Source organism: Ambystoma mexicanum, chromosome 11, assembly GCF_040938575.1.
Source record: "Ambystoma mexicanum isolate Mex_15411 chromosome 11, UKY_AmexF1_1, whole genome shotgun sequence".
Taxonomy (NCBI): domain Eukaryota; kingdom Metazoa; phylum Chordata; class Amphibia; order Caudata; family Ambystomatidae; genus Ambystoma; species Ambystoma mexicanum.
In genome coordinates, this window is record NC_090934.1 from 1203889228 (window position 1) to 1203903953 (window position 14726).

Genomic DNA, 14726 nt, shown 5'->3' on the forward strand with positions numbered 1-14726 from the left:
TCTTTAGTACTTGAATTGGCTTGAGTGATATGCAGGTTGTATGAAGATGGTTTAGCGAGGATTATTTCTTTTTTGTAGAGGGTTGCTATTTTTCTAAGGTTGTTTTTGTTAGTGTAGGAGGGATCTAGTCTCCAGATCTGTTCACTTTTGCATTTTTCTAGTCTAATTGCTTTTAAGTGGGGAGAAAACCACAAATTCACATGTTTTTTAGGTTTTCTCCTTCTGATTTTCAGTGGTGCTATGACATCTAATGATGATAGCATTGCTTTGTTGTACCCCTCTACCAAGGTAAAAGGATCTGTATTGTCAGGAAGCGAGTTCAAAGTAGGGAGAATCAGGGGAGCGAGTTTTTCCACTGAGATATTTCTTTTGTTTCTGGTGGGAATGGCAGGAGCTATACTATTAGCCGGTAAGGGAGGTGTAGCCTCTAAAGAGAAAGAGATCAGGTGGTGGTTGGACCAGGGCTGAGGTGTGATGGAGATGATGGACGTCTGGCAGTTATGCTCTGCTATCCAATCGAGGGTCCTACCTTTGGTGTGGGCCGCGCCTGTCACTTTTTGGGTGAACCCTAATTCTGTGAGGGAATCATTGATGTGTGAGACGTTATGATCTAATGGGTCATTGAAACCTATATTGAGATCTCCTAAAAGAAGGCATTTTGAGGAATTTTTAAGGTAATCAGATAAAATGTTGCTCCTTCCTCCACACTACTATTCCCTTCTCTGGACTATTACTCCCCCTCCAGACTACTACTCCATCCTCCACATTGCTACTCCATCCTCCAAACTACTAGTCCTTCCTCCATACTACTACACCATCCTGCACACTACTACACCATCCTCCACACTGCTACTCCCTCCTCCACACTACTACTATGACTCCACCACACCTTCTACTCAATTATGCTCCTTTCGCTCACACAAACCCTTCACATTCACTCCCACCACTCTTCTACTGAAGAGGTGCCACTCTTTCTTGCACACTCACAATGCAGCACCACTTGCATCTATCAATTAATGCTTCACATGCTTCACAAATCGCCTCCACAAACCACTCCACCATCCTTCCTCCTGCTGGCCTCTTTGTATGCCACCTCAACCTTGTCTGACCTCACTAAACAACCCACAACTTCCTGCTTCCTGTTGCCCTTTTTATCCTACTTCATCCCCCCTCACTAGACTACTGGTCCTGATCAATCTGGCCCTGTCTTCACCACGCGGGAGGTGTTATAATTGGTAAAAGTTTCAAATGGCAGGTTATCCTCACCCCTTTTGTCCACACAGGGTCATCGTGAAGCAGCAATGCCGAACAATGCTGCACATTGTCCAGGTTTGTGTTACATGGCCTTGGCATGGCTTTCTCCAAGGTAAGTTCGGTTTTTGGGGTTTGCTGCTGCTTGGTTTAAAGTCCTTGGTTGTCTTGGGCACTGGCAGGATTTTTGCTGCTGCGCTTGCCAGGGCTGATGAGCGGTGCACAGCACATTGGATGGCTGCTTCAACTACCCGAGGAGAAACACTTGTGGCTATGGAGACAACTGCGGTTTGTTGCTGGACGTGCTGTCAGCGAGGAGCAGTGCACGAGGCTGCGTAATTTCTTTGTTTCCTTTCAGGTTCTCTCTCACTCTCTCTGTTCGCAGGTCTGGCAATGAACTACAGCTAGCAAGGTGAGTTGATGGGTTTAGCACTCTCTGCTGATGTCTCCAGGGTGTTATGTGTTACTTCTGGACCTAGGAAAAAGAGAAAGGACCTGGCCAGCATTGATGTTAGGATGTATGGGGTGATGCAAACTGGTACTGCACCTGGGGGACAGGAATTAGGGTCCTCTCCACTGACACCGCCCTCCTCTGAGTTGGTTCAGGCTCTGCTCACCCACACTAGGCTGTGCATGGTTCCCAACCGCTCTAGACAAGGTCAGGGTAGGGACCTAGTCACACAGGTAAGAAGTACATGATATGTAAAGAAGTGAAGTTGAATAAGAAGTAAACCTCTACAGACCAAAGGGTTTGCCCCACTCTCAACCCCTTTACCAATGTTTCCATCAACAATATCAGACAAAACCTCAGTTACCCCTCACCCAGCAAGGCTTCAGCTGCAATACAGTATGATTGTTATATCTAAAAATCCCAAGAGACTCACAGGTCATGGTGAGGAGATAGATGTGCCCAGGGCCCAATCTCCACATCTAAGCAAATGAGGATTTCCAATCTCCCATGTGTGTGCTTCAGGCACAGTATCATAGGTATGCTTCTGTAGGACTGAGGCAGCAGGGAAATGGCTGAATCTGCTATGAATGGGAGGTCCCACCACCACAAGACCAAGACTTCATGATCCCGGGATCTGCCGAGGAACAAGGGTGAGAAGTGGGCAGCAGAGTCCATGTTTGTCTGAGGCCAGTAGTCAACCCCCACAAACTGCTGCAGGTACCTAACTTTCACATGGCCTCCGATGCTGAAAGTGTGATAATGGGGAAGTACATTATCACACTTGTGACTGCTCTGCTGCACCGGCGATGCACGGCTAAGTCAAATGCCACCTGTGTGCGGTATCTGGAAGCTGCCATGCTCTTAAGACTCTGTGAATGAAAACATTGAACGTTGAGCAAATGTAAGTGCATGACACAACCTAGGATGAGGACACACACTTCCCACAGCATGACAGATCACCCTGCTGGCCACGCATAACATCACAGCTGCTGCACCATATTACAGAGGAGGAGCTCACCATCATCAACTCACCCTCCAGGTTAAAGTAACTTAATTGATGTAAGAGACCACATAAATAAATCACATTCAATAAACAAGTGACAAGGCAGTTAACGATAAAGCATAGAACCAATAGCCAGGGTCCCAATCAGAAAAGCACAAGTTGAAGTGAGTCTTGGCAACCCAGGTCAGCTAGACTCCAGGTTTCCTTGAATGGGGAGCTCACTGTTTGATGTATTGCAGTGCATTGCCTAGATCTGCGAAAGCTGACACAAGGGCATTAAAGACAATTAGTACCCGGCGAGAGTCAAGCAGAATGCAACACGCATTCTGATTGGCTCTCGTCGGGTCCTTACCCGGCCAAGAATCCATCCGCCTTGTCCTCGGTGGGGGGCACGATGCAGCCCCTCAGCCAATGAGGAGACTGGAAGTGGGGCCATCCCCGCTCGAAGCCTCCCCACAGCTGAGAGGCTGCCTTCGCCCTGCGCCTGGGACTCGGGTAAGGCTTTTTTTTTCGTTTACCTTCTTGCTCCTGCGTCCCTGGCGGGGGACGATGGCAGCCTCCAGCCGTGTGGAGACTCAGAGCGGGGCCATCCCCGCTCCGCGCCTCCACACGGCTGGAGGCTTCCCTCGTCCCTCGCCGGGGACGCAGGTACGTTTTTTTTGTTTTTGTTTAACTTTTTTTTTGTCCCCCTCCTGACCCAATTTACCTTCTTTTTAATCCTTTTTCGGGAGCGGACGCGCTGGGAACACTTGTGTTCCCAGCGCGTCCGCTCCCGATGGCCACCATGGAAAGGGAAAACAGACTCCATTTTCCCTTTCCCGGTGGCCATTTTCTTGGTCGTTTCTCTTTTTTTTCTGTCCCGAAACGCTGCAGCGTTTCTGGACAGAAAAAATGGTTTTAGTGCCCCGGTCACGCAGATATTGTGGGCCGGGGTATTAATAGCAATATGACTCTCGCGGTGGGGGCATTACTGACTCAGGTAATTCCCCGGGGCCTTTGTTAAGGCCCTCGCTTCGCTCAGGCCTATAACTATGGGCCCCGGGGCATTACCTGAGTCGGTATTGCCCCCGCCGCTCGGGTCATATTGCTTAATTAAAACATATCAGGATACACCACATATTAGAAAATGTTTCCTTGCCACCTGTCCAAGTGCATACAAATAGCCAGAAAAGGACAGTAGATGGAGCAGATGCGCTTCTTGCTGCTCCTTGGAGAAAAAAGAGACCACTTCCTGGACCAAGGTAGTCTGTTTACTGCCAGTTATCCAGCAGAAGCTCTGCCAGATCCTAGACAGAGACCACACCACCAGGACCACTGTTGCCCAGGACATGGAACCCACTGCAAGGTTCTACCCTAGGGCGCTGGAAGAAGGTGGAAAACCTGATAACTGGGCTTTTCTGAGAGGACCATGAGCCAAAGGAAATCGTGAAAAAGAGAGGCCCTCAGCATGTTGCTAATACTATTGTCTCTCTGACAAGAACCCTCATTGCGAGGGGAGACATACTTTTTGCATCTAGAAGGAACGAGTGTGTGTGGTGGAGGGTTGCCCCGAGCAATGCCAGTGGTTAAGATTCAGTCTAAACCTTCCAGCCATCACCTCTTTGTTTTTGCTTGGAGGGAAACAAGCCATCATTGCAAGCACTTGCAATTACAAAGATAGGGAAATGATTGAGTAACCTGGAATATGAGATAACATAGTGGAAAGAAGAAACCAAGATACTGTGGAGCAGTCTAAAGAATTCACGAGACCCAGGAAAGGTCTGGAGAAGTCAAAGAATGCTAAGCGTTCTGGAGAAGAAACCTAAAGTCCATGGAGAGCCCACGAATTCTGAGTACATTCTAGAGGAGGTTTCCCAGGGAACCTTTGTTTGTGTCTATTTTTAGACTAAGAGCTGACATTGATAGGTTTAAATTTGTGAATTCTTGTGCTGGTGAAAATTGTGAACATTTCTATTATAAGCATAGGGTTACCCAAGGGGCTAGATGACTTGCTAAGAGTAGGTTGGATTTTATGTTGGCCATCACCTTCGTGCTTTGTTTTTGTAGAATAGGGCATACCCTGAGGCACAGTGACTCGTTGAGATTAGGATTAAGGCATTTATGCTTGCTGAAAGTTTGGTATGGTATTGAAAAATAACTGCCATCTAAGCCCTGTATCACCTCAAGGTGTTCGGAACACCGAAAGAACCCCACTTTTTTTCGACACTGTGCTACAAAGTCATTCCGTGTTATTTGTAGAACATTGCCATAGTGCCTGTCGGCCTTTTACCAACTTGAACCATAATACAAGCACGTGAAATCACAAACAAGTTCTCCCTTATATCATTCGTTGACTGTTCTGCAATAGGCAATCAAATACATAAAAGCTCAACTGAAAAGTGATTCACTTGTCAAATGCAATCCGTGTGCATAAGGGCATCTTGCCACTGAAAGAACATACTCAACCCGCGATGAGCTGTGCGTAATGGTTTTAAGAATATATATAATAAACTTGCATGCATGACAAGAGGGATGGCACCTCATGATTGTATCAGATGGAGGGAGCACATTAGGGAAAATGAACACGAAATGATAGGTGTACAATTCATTTGATATTAACTGTCGAACAATAGAGATGTTTTGTTTTCCAATGTGATTTAGGAGCCCTCGAGCAAAATGAATCCTGTTTTAGGTGCGGTGTGTATATTGTTTATAATTGCAAAACAAAAGAGGGGATGGCTGGAAGGTTTAGAATTAATCTTAACCTCTGGCATTGCTCTGGGCAACCCTCCAGAACATCATTCTTTGTCTGCCAAGCAATTAAACAAGGGGAAAGACCATGTGCAAATCAGGCTTGGTCCCACCCCAAAAGGGGCATTCCAGCCCGAACTGCTTGGTCACGTCCCTTCTGCAAGAGACCACAAGCATCCCCAAATTCTGCCTCATTGGGCCTCATCAGTGAGGAGTAGCTTGGGTCGAAACATGTATGGGGTTGCTTGTGTAGAGAGGCAATGTACACATCATTGGACCCCACCCCCTCACCTCCGTCATATTGGAAGAACAGTAAGAAAGGACTATCTATGATTCCTTGAATCATCCCACTACCACATCGAAGATATGAATGATGTTATGAACCCAGACAACTGTATCGAATGTACCCTCAAATTGATGTTGTAGAAGGAAGTTTGGAGACACCACTGGATATTGAAGAACTATAAGTAAAGTCTGACAGGTGTAAAGTGACATCATGAAGAGAAGAGACAATGGCGCACTGAAACGATATATGAATACTTAAAGAATGAAGATGTGACTGAAGTAGCAAAGTGAACATACATGCGAATATGAAGAAAGCGTATACACTGAGAAGATAAGTGACAAGAAACCCAGTAGCTGTCCATACGCAGAAACGCAAGGTAGATACGACATATAGGAGCTTGGTACACGTAGGAAATATAATACGGGTAAAGCAACCATGTTGAGAAAATGTGCGCCGGTTTTGTATAATAGCAAGCTAGAGGCTTCAAGGAGAGAGTCCAAGGCTGCAGAGTTGACAAGCACTGGAAAACAAACTTGTGCAAGAAAAAGAATATTTGCTTTGCTCAGGATCAAAGATGCTGCAGCAAGAAGTAACTGCAAGGAACAAAAGGAGTCGAAGATGATAAGCCATGTGCGTAAGACATATTTCTCTTAGATTTAGTAAAGGAGTGAAAATGTGTGAGTGCCAAGTATTGAACATTCAAGGATGCAGAAAGCATATGCAAGACGGATCAACCAAGTCTCCAGAGGCCAAAGAGAGTAGTAGCACCTAATATAATTTTATCAAATAGCACTAAATAAGAGGACAGAATGAACAAATCATGGTCTCCTCACAAATGGTGTAAGACCAGAGAACAAGGCCTATTCATAAAGCTCTGGATAAAGATAGCAATGTACCTTCACTCCCTTTAAAGTTCTAGAGAAGAGAACAGTCAGCACAGTGAACTACAAAGAAGATGCCTTGCCTTAGGGCCTAACTGATGAGAGATGGTAGGCTAATAAGCCACGTGGGCAGTTGTTTGACTTTGTTCCCCGCAGCTGGGTTTCATTTTGCTTACCTGCTGCTAACGACCTGAATGTCCAAGGTTGGAAGAGAGTGCCAACCAATCAGGATGACCTATGTGATGGTGGACCATACACTGTTGCAGAAGCCAATCCACTTCTGTTAATCTACTTTTATCTGAATTATACATAATTAGAGGTAGTTCAAGGTGTGCCTACTTGGGTATCCGGTCATTTTAACAAACGTAAAAGTTTCGAATGGCAAACTTTCAAATGTTTTTTGCCGAAATGCCATTCTTTCGAATGACAATTTAGATGAAAAAAATTTAAAAGTGCCGTTGACATGGGTTAGGGTTGGGGCTTGGGTTAGGGTTGGGGGTGGGAGGGTGGCGTGGGGGCTGGGGGGCCTGGGGGTAACACCCCCAAAATACATTAAAACTCTGAAACGTTACATGGAGCTGTCCAGTGCTGAAATTACAGCACTGGACAGCTCCATGTAACATTTCAAAGTTACCAAAAAAAAGCATTGAAATGCTACTTTTAACATGTGAAAGTGCATTTCAATTGAAACCAGTCCATGACTATTGTCGACAGATTGGTTTTGAAAGAAATGCACTTTGCATGTTAAATATAGCATTTCACAGCTTTTGTTTTCGAAACTTTGGTTTTGAAATGTTTGTTTTTTTGAAACTTTTGTTTCGAAATAATCACTATAAACCGCCTACTTGATAAGGGGCAGCCAATGATGTTACTAACACCTATTCCAACTATAGATATACATGTTGCCTTAACCATTACTGTTAGCCACGTAGGATGATATCATAGCTGAGGTACATTAAGGTACATCAAGGTATAAAGCCTTTTGTGTAACAGAAATGCTCTGAGAGTGTGTTTGCTGTGATTTGTTATGCTCGCTAGGTTTCCATACTTTATTGAACTGATAATAAAGTTTGGGCCTGAAATCAGTTATTGCGATAATCCCATTCAGGATGCTCCAGGTGCTACTGCACACTTGTATTTGTGTGCCGAGGCGACCTGGCCTAGCAGTTCGGGCTACACTGCTCACATTGGTGGCAGTACCTGACTGATTTGCATATTGCTGGACCCATTTTGCAATGGCACAGAAGGGCCACAAACGGTGGTGTTGAAGGTTGCACAGAGCCGTTGCCGTAGATTTCTTCGAATACCATTTTACCTAATGAGATTTCACTGAATTTATCTCACAGAAATGGTAGGGGAAATGGTATATGTGTAATGCATAATAGGTGGGGTGTTAGGTAAGGATATAAGTTATGGTAGAGAGGGGTGAGGGTGGGCTGCAGGGGTCTCCCCCCACATTATTAAAAAAGTAGGAAAAGTAAAAAATAGATTTTGTTTTTCAGTGAAATGGATTCAGTGAAATCTCCACTAGGTGAAATATTTTCGAAGAAATCACATCCATCCGGCCAGAGCAGTGCCAGTGGTTCAGAATAATTCAAAACCTTCCACCCATCATTTTTTTGGTTATAGTTTGTCTCCCTATGTGAGAGAGGGTATCCAGACGTCGGTGCCTTGGTCACTGCGCCATAGGGAACCAAGCTACACCTCACTGATGAGGCCGAACAAGGCCGAAACATGTCGGGTTGCTTGTGTTTCCGCACAGAGAGGACCTGGCCTAGCAGTTTGGGCCAGGCTGCTCCCATTGGTGGCAGTACCTGACTGATTTGCATGTGGCTGCACCCATTTTGCAATGGCGCAGACGGGCTAAACAACTGTGGCGTGGAAGGTTGCCCAGAGCAGTGCCAATGGCTCAGATTAATTCAAAACCATCCACCTATCACATTTTGGGTTATATATTGTTTATAATTCACAGAGTTTTGAGGCTGTGTGAAGGTTATCCCACTTCATGCCCCTGATTATGGTACGGCTCCATGTCTGTTGGTGTTCATAATTAATTTCTTACTTTCTGCAGACTCTTGCTGGGTATAAGAGGCTTATGTTGTAAAACCTACTGGATAAATGGACAATTGTTGGATGAGAATGTTAATAATATATGCTCTTACTAATTTGACCATTATTAATCAGTGGGCCTTATCCCTTTTTATTTGGAACATGGTCATGGTAAAGTGGCAATTTATTTTTTATGCTGACCTGCAATGTGATTCAAAAAAAGGTAGCAGGCGCGCCTCTCCAGAAAGAACATGGCATGATAACCTGTTCTGTGGTTTTTTCCCACTCGAGACTCCACAGCCACACTTTAGCTCACTGTACCTTTCACAGATGGGAAATTCCCATTTGCATATCAGTCTTTGTCCCGCCCACTTGGGCAGTCCAGCACCAAAATCCTATGTCAATTCCCTTCTGAACAAGAGTATCAACAGCAACCCCATACACGTGTTTCAGCCTTGTTTGGCCTCATCAGTGAGGTGGAACTGTGCCACTCTGAGGAGCATAGTGAGCAGGGAGTCCACGTCTGGGTTCCCTCAGGTAACTCAGGGGGACCAGCCCCAAGTTCCTTGCAAATATTTTTAAAAATCGGTAGCAGTGGATATACCTAATATGACGAGGAAAAGTGGGCGTAGTTGTGATGAGAATATATTACATGTAACCTAGGCACTGCTATTTTTCAAGTGGCAGACAGTGCACAATACTATTCCTGCATAGCATCATTGTAATGCTGTGGAACCTATAGGGCATAGCACTGTCTTTTAAATCACGAGTTGAGTATCACACAATTATCCAGCCATGAGTCAGTCAGTGAAGATCAGTAAAATGGAGGTAAAAGGTCAGGAACCACACAGCACTGCCTTTGAGCTGTAGCAGAGGTAGAAGACAGCTGTACCACCGATAAATGCCACTGGGGCCATGGCACTGGTAGCACACAGCACTACGGTAGAGTGTTGGCATACCGCTCCTGCTGGTTTACCTTGTGCCAATATAGCTCTGCTGAGCGCGTCTGTTTTTTGGACACCGGAGTCGATTTCTCACTTATTGATTTTTTTTCTTATTTTTTTCCAATTTTGTCATCCGAGGAGAATCCTTCAAGGTCCTGTCTGCTCCTGAATTTGAAAAGATCCACTTTGGTGGTGGGATAATTGAAGTCTGAGCAGAGACAGCTAATCCGTTTCAAAGACAGGCCTTTGCATTGATAGGCGGGAGCGGGAAGAAAGGCTGCTCATTAATTACCGGCTCACGTTGTCTCGCTGCATTGTCCTCCAGACCATGATCCTCCCTCTGTCTTCCCCGCCACGGATTGCTATAATACCCTTGAAGCTTCACCACCCTTCCCTTTAGGTCTGGGATTGAAAGCGGGATCCTTCCACTTGCGAGTGGTTGTTCAGAATAGAGGTCCGTAGTAGGTAGCTGCCCACCTTTCTCCCTTCCGCACCGTGGGCCCCTCCTGGTGCAATATCTCCGATAAAGGCTCATGCTAATAGGATATCCCCACAGCCGCCCATCGAAGAGGTGACAGTCCCCCCAGTAAATGTTTTCCATTTCCAGCACTGCATGAACGGTCATGGCAATGAGATGCCTCAATCACAGGCCATCCCTAGCAAGCTGTGTCTTACACAGGCACACAGCAACTAGATATTCGCCACGCACTACTGGTGGTTAGATATTGCCATCAGATGGCCACACAGGTGAACCGCCATGCTTATCCACCTTATCTGAGCATGGACTCATCTTCATAGGGATGTACACTGAAATTTCATTACATTCATGAATTACTGGGATAACCAGTGAGGTTACAGGTGTGGCCGAGTAGTTTTTGCAATGTTTTTATGCTTGAGTTTTAAAGTCTCGGATGTGGTCAGAAGTGGATATGCGTTCAGATACCATGTTTAGGTTTATTTCCCTGATAGCAGAGTGCAGATATTTTGTTCATCTTCACGCTTAATGAAGTCAGCCATTCTGTGGTAGCATTCTCTGCAGTAGGATCCCCGTGTTTCCTCGAGTTTCAGGTAGTGCGCGTGGTGGCCAAGGTCACATCGCGGACAGATCCTCTCTTACTCTGCGTCGGTCGGTCTGTGGTTCTCGTTCCAGAATCTCACTAATGGGGTGTCAACTGTATCACACAAAGACAATACAGTGCCAGCAATACACTACATGCATGTAGCTTCCTAGAGCAACCACGTGACGCAAGTGAGGAGGGTCTGAGAACATGGTCTCACCATTACCGTAGGCGGGGACTAAATAGAAAAAGTAATGAATATGAAAACACCAGGAGAGTATGGATGAAATACAGCAAGCCCCATAAAACGAGTTTGGTGCTATTTCCAACAGAATCATTGCCAAACTCATTCACTGTTACAGCTACAAACGCTCCAGATTCTGAATTAGTCTTATTTCCAAATATGGAATCCTCTAGGATTCCATTGGGGTCTGCAGGATTTACTGCCACTGGTAATTCTACGGGTGGTAATTTCTCCAATGTTTAAAGTGGAGGTGGAAGAAATACTTGCTGCCAAGTAGAGGAGGGATTTCCTCTACTTTGCCTCAAATTTCATAGAATGGAAGTGTGCTTAATGTGGCAGTAATTCCATCAACGCCACTTTTGTTTACCACACTGCTATATTCGTAATGAAGCCTAACATTCCTTTGTGAAGCTTAACAATTAATGCAACCTTTTTGAAACGGCATAGCAAGTTGCTTTATGTGTTGAACGAGAGCTAGAGTTAGTCTTCCCCCAACAGAATCTGATCTTAGAAATAGAACACCTAAAAGTAAATAAGTCCTGGGAGTGAATCACCCAGTTTCTATTTTCCACAGAAAATGAAAGATCTAGGCAGAAGAAGAGATCACCAGGAAGAAAGGAGCAGTGCAATGAGGAAGGTCTGAGCCTCTTCATCAGTCAGTGGAGGAATGGGGCAGGACTTGACTGAGCAGGAGCACTCTGCAAATCTAAGAGAACATTAAGAATAATCACTAGGAAGAGCAGCCGCCAGGAAGAGCAATCACCAGGAAGAGCAGTCACCAGAAAGAGCAATCACCAGGAAGAGCAATCAACAGGAAGAACACTCACCAGGAAGAGTAATCACCAGGAAGAGCAATCACTAGGAAGAGAAATCACCAGGAAGAGCAATCACCAGGAAGAGCAATCACTAGGAAGAGAAATCACCAGGAAGAGAAATCACCAGGAAGAGCAATCACTAGGAAGAGCAATCACCAGGAAGAGCAATCACCAGGAAGAGCAATCACTAGGAAGAGCAAGCCACTGTCTAACCATTTAAATGAAAGAGAGCAACGCCCAAAAGGGACAAAGGACTATCTACGAGGAACATGTTGCATGCCCAGCATTACCTACCACTACTTCTCAAAATTAGATTTTGAACTGAGAGTATTTGACTCCTTCTTTTGGGAGTAAACTTATTTAGTAGGCAGTAAAAATATAAGCCGCATTCCCAATAAGCGAGTACAAATATGTGTTGACAGTAAAACAGAAACGTTTTGTAATAAATATTTCTTTGTACTTAGTTATTAATGCACATTAAATATATAGGGCCTCATTACGACCCAGGCGGTAAGGGGTTTACGGCAGCGTAAACAGCGCCGACCCTTACCGCCTGATTCCGAGGTCCCTTAGCGCCATGGAGGATTTAACACCTGCTTTTAGCAGGTGTTAAAATCCATGGCGCTAAGGGACCTTGTTGTTAATTACGCCACCGTAATTTACGGTGGCGTAATTAACGCCTTCCCCACTCCCATTATGCCCTATGGGGCAAAAATGGGAATGGGGAAGGATAAATGGGGATTGGGGACTTACCGCCCCGCCTACCTCGGAATGGGGCGGTAAGTCCGCCAACCACCATGGCGTAAACGTAGTTTACGCCATGGTGGTAAAGGTACGACCCAGGCGGTAACTTACCGCCTGGGTCGTAATGAGGCCCATAGTTTACCTCTTCAGATGAGACAGTAATAATAGTAGCTTTGTTTCCTGTGGCACAATGTGCACTACTAATCCACAAGGATCCTTCCAGATGTGTAGGTGAAAACAGAATGACAAGCTCCAATATGTACAGTTCCTTTTTTTTTGCAGGGAGTATGTTTACTCCCTCTTTTTATTTTTTGGCAATATTTTCCTATTTTTAGTGTGCACAAGTGGCCAATACACCCCTTATCATTTAGGGCTGCCTACTATCATCTCCAATGGTGTGAGGCGATTGTAGACCCTGGCATGACTTTGGGACTCATTGGAGGTCATTACAACCTTGGTGCTAAGTGCACCAACTTTACCACCATGGTGTAAACTACGTTTACACCATGGTGGATGGCGGATTTACCACCCCATTCCAAGGTGAGTGGGGCGGTAAACCCCCATTTCCCATTTTCCCTTCCCCATTCCCATTTTTGCCCCATAGGGCATAATGGGAGTGGGGAAGGCGCTAATTACGCCGCCGTAAATTACGGCGGCGTAATTAGCACCATGGCGGGTTAGCGCCATGGACTTTAACGCCTGCCAAAAGCAGGCGTTAAAGTGGGAATCCGGCGTTAAAGGTTAACGCCGTCGTTAACCCTTAACGCCGGGGTTGTAATGACCTCCATTATGAGTTTGGTGGTATCTCTGCAGTAAATCTGCCGAGATAACACCAAACGCATTTAGCATTACGCTTTGTCTGCCAGAATTACTGCCAAATTACCAGTGGCAGTATGGCAGTGTTAGTCCCCATTTATGGAGTCCATAGAACTCCATGGGGATTTCGGGAGAATTACCAGCTGCAGTAATTCCGCCAAAATGGCAATTTTATGGAGGCAAGGTGGCAGAATTACATCCAACATTTCGAGGTGAGTAGCTTTGTGCGAGTGGGTTGAAGGTGGGAGTGTTCAACAAAGGAGTGGGGCATGGCAATGGGGCGAGAGGGGTAAGGTGATGGCCCAGACAATAGGATGTCTTGGTAAGGCTTACACGCCGCTGCGCGTGGGTTTTTATCCCTTATTTTCTTAATTTGTGTTCACTTAGGTTAGTTTCCTTCAATCTTTCAGTTTAGCTGGCCTGTGTGGTTGACTAGACATCCTGTTTTACATCATTTCTGCACCCGCATATTTAAATTGTTCTTGCGTGTTTGAGTCTTTTATGTTCAAGTTTAGTTTACTTTCATTGTAGCCGCTAGCATGGCGTGAAACTTGACTGGGCTTGGCGTGAGACTGGTGTCTCGTGCCACCTGCTGTGATCGTTGCTTTCTGATACCCACACCAGTTCAAATTCTCAGTCTTTCTTCTATGCTCGGATTGATCATTTCAGAGCTTTTAGCTCTGCAAACCCACAACAGCTCAGCTAAATTCGTGTTTACTTATGTTAATTTACTTTAATGTGTATGTCTAGCTCGCCTGGGTGGTTGACTGGACACCCTGTTTTTCATAATTGCTGCACTCGCATATTTAAATTGCTCTAGCCTGCCCGTAGCTTTTATGTTCAAGTTTATTTTACTTTCCTTTTAGGCACTACCACTCTGCCAAGCTTGCATGGGCTTTGAGTGAGACAGGTCTCTCATTGGCTCGTGCTATCCTTGCTTTCTGGCACCCTTGCGATTTCAAATTGAGAGTCTTTCCTCCACCTCTACTCCTAGCCGATGCTTGGATTGGCCATTTCAGGGCTTTTAGCTCTATAAAGCCGCAACAGCTCATGATGCCTTGGTTAGCCTTACACACTTCTCCCTGTGGAGTTTTATCCTTTATTTTCTTAATTTGTTTTTAGCTATGGTAATTTCCTTTAATATGCTTGCTTAGCTGTCCTGGGTGGTTGACTGGACACTCTGTTTTCCGTCATTGCTGCATCTCATATTTAAATAACTTTAGCCTGCTTGAGTCTTTTTTGTTCGAGTTTATTTTACTTTCCTTGTAGCCACTGTCACTGCATCAAGCTTGCCTGAGCCTTGAGCGAGACTGGTGTCTCATGCCGACTCGCGCTATCGTTGCTTTCTGGCACCCATGCGATTTCAAATTTGGAGTCGTTCTTCCACCTCTACTCGGAGCCTACGCTTGCAATGGCTGGATCTATACTATAGGTGAACCTTTTAAGAAGTGCTC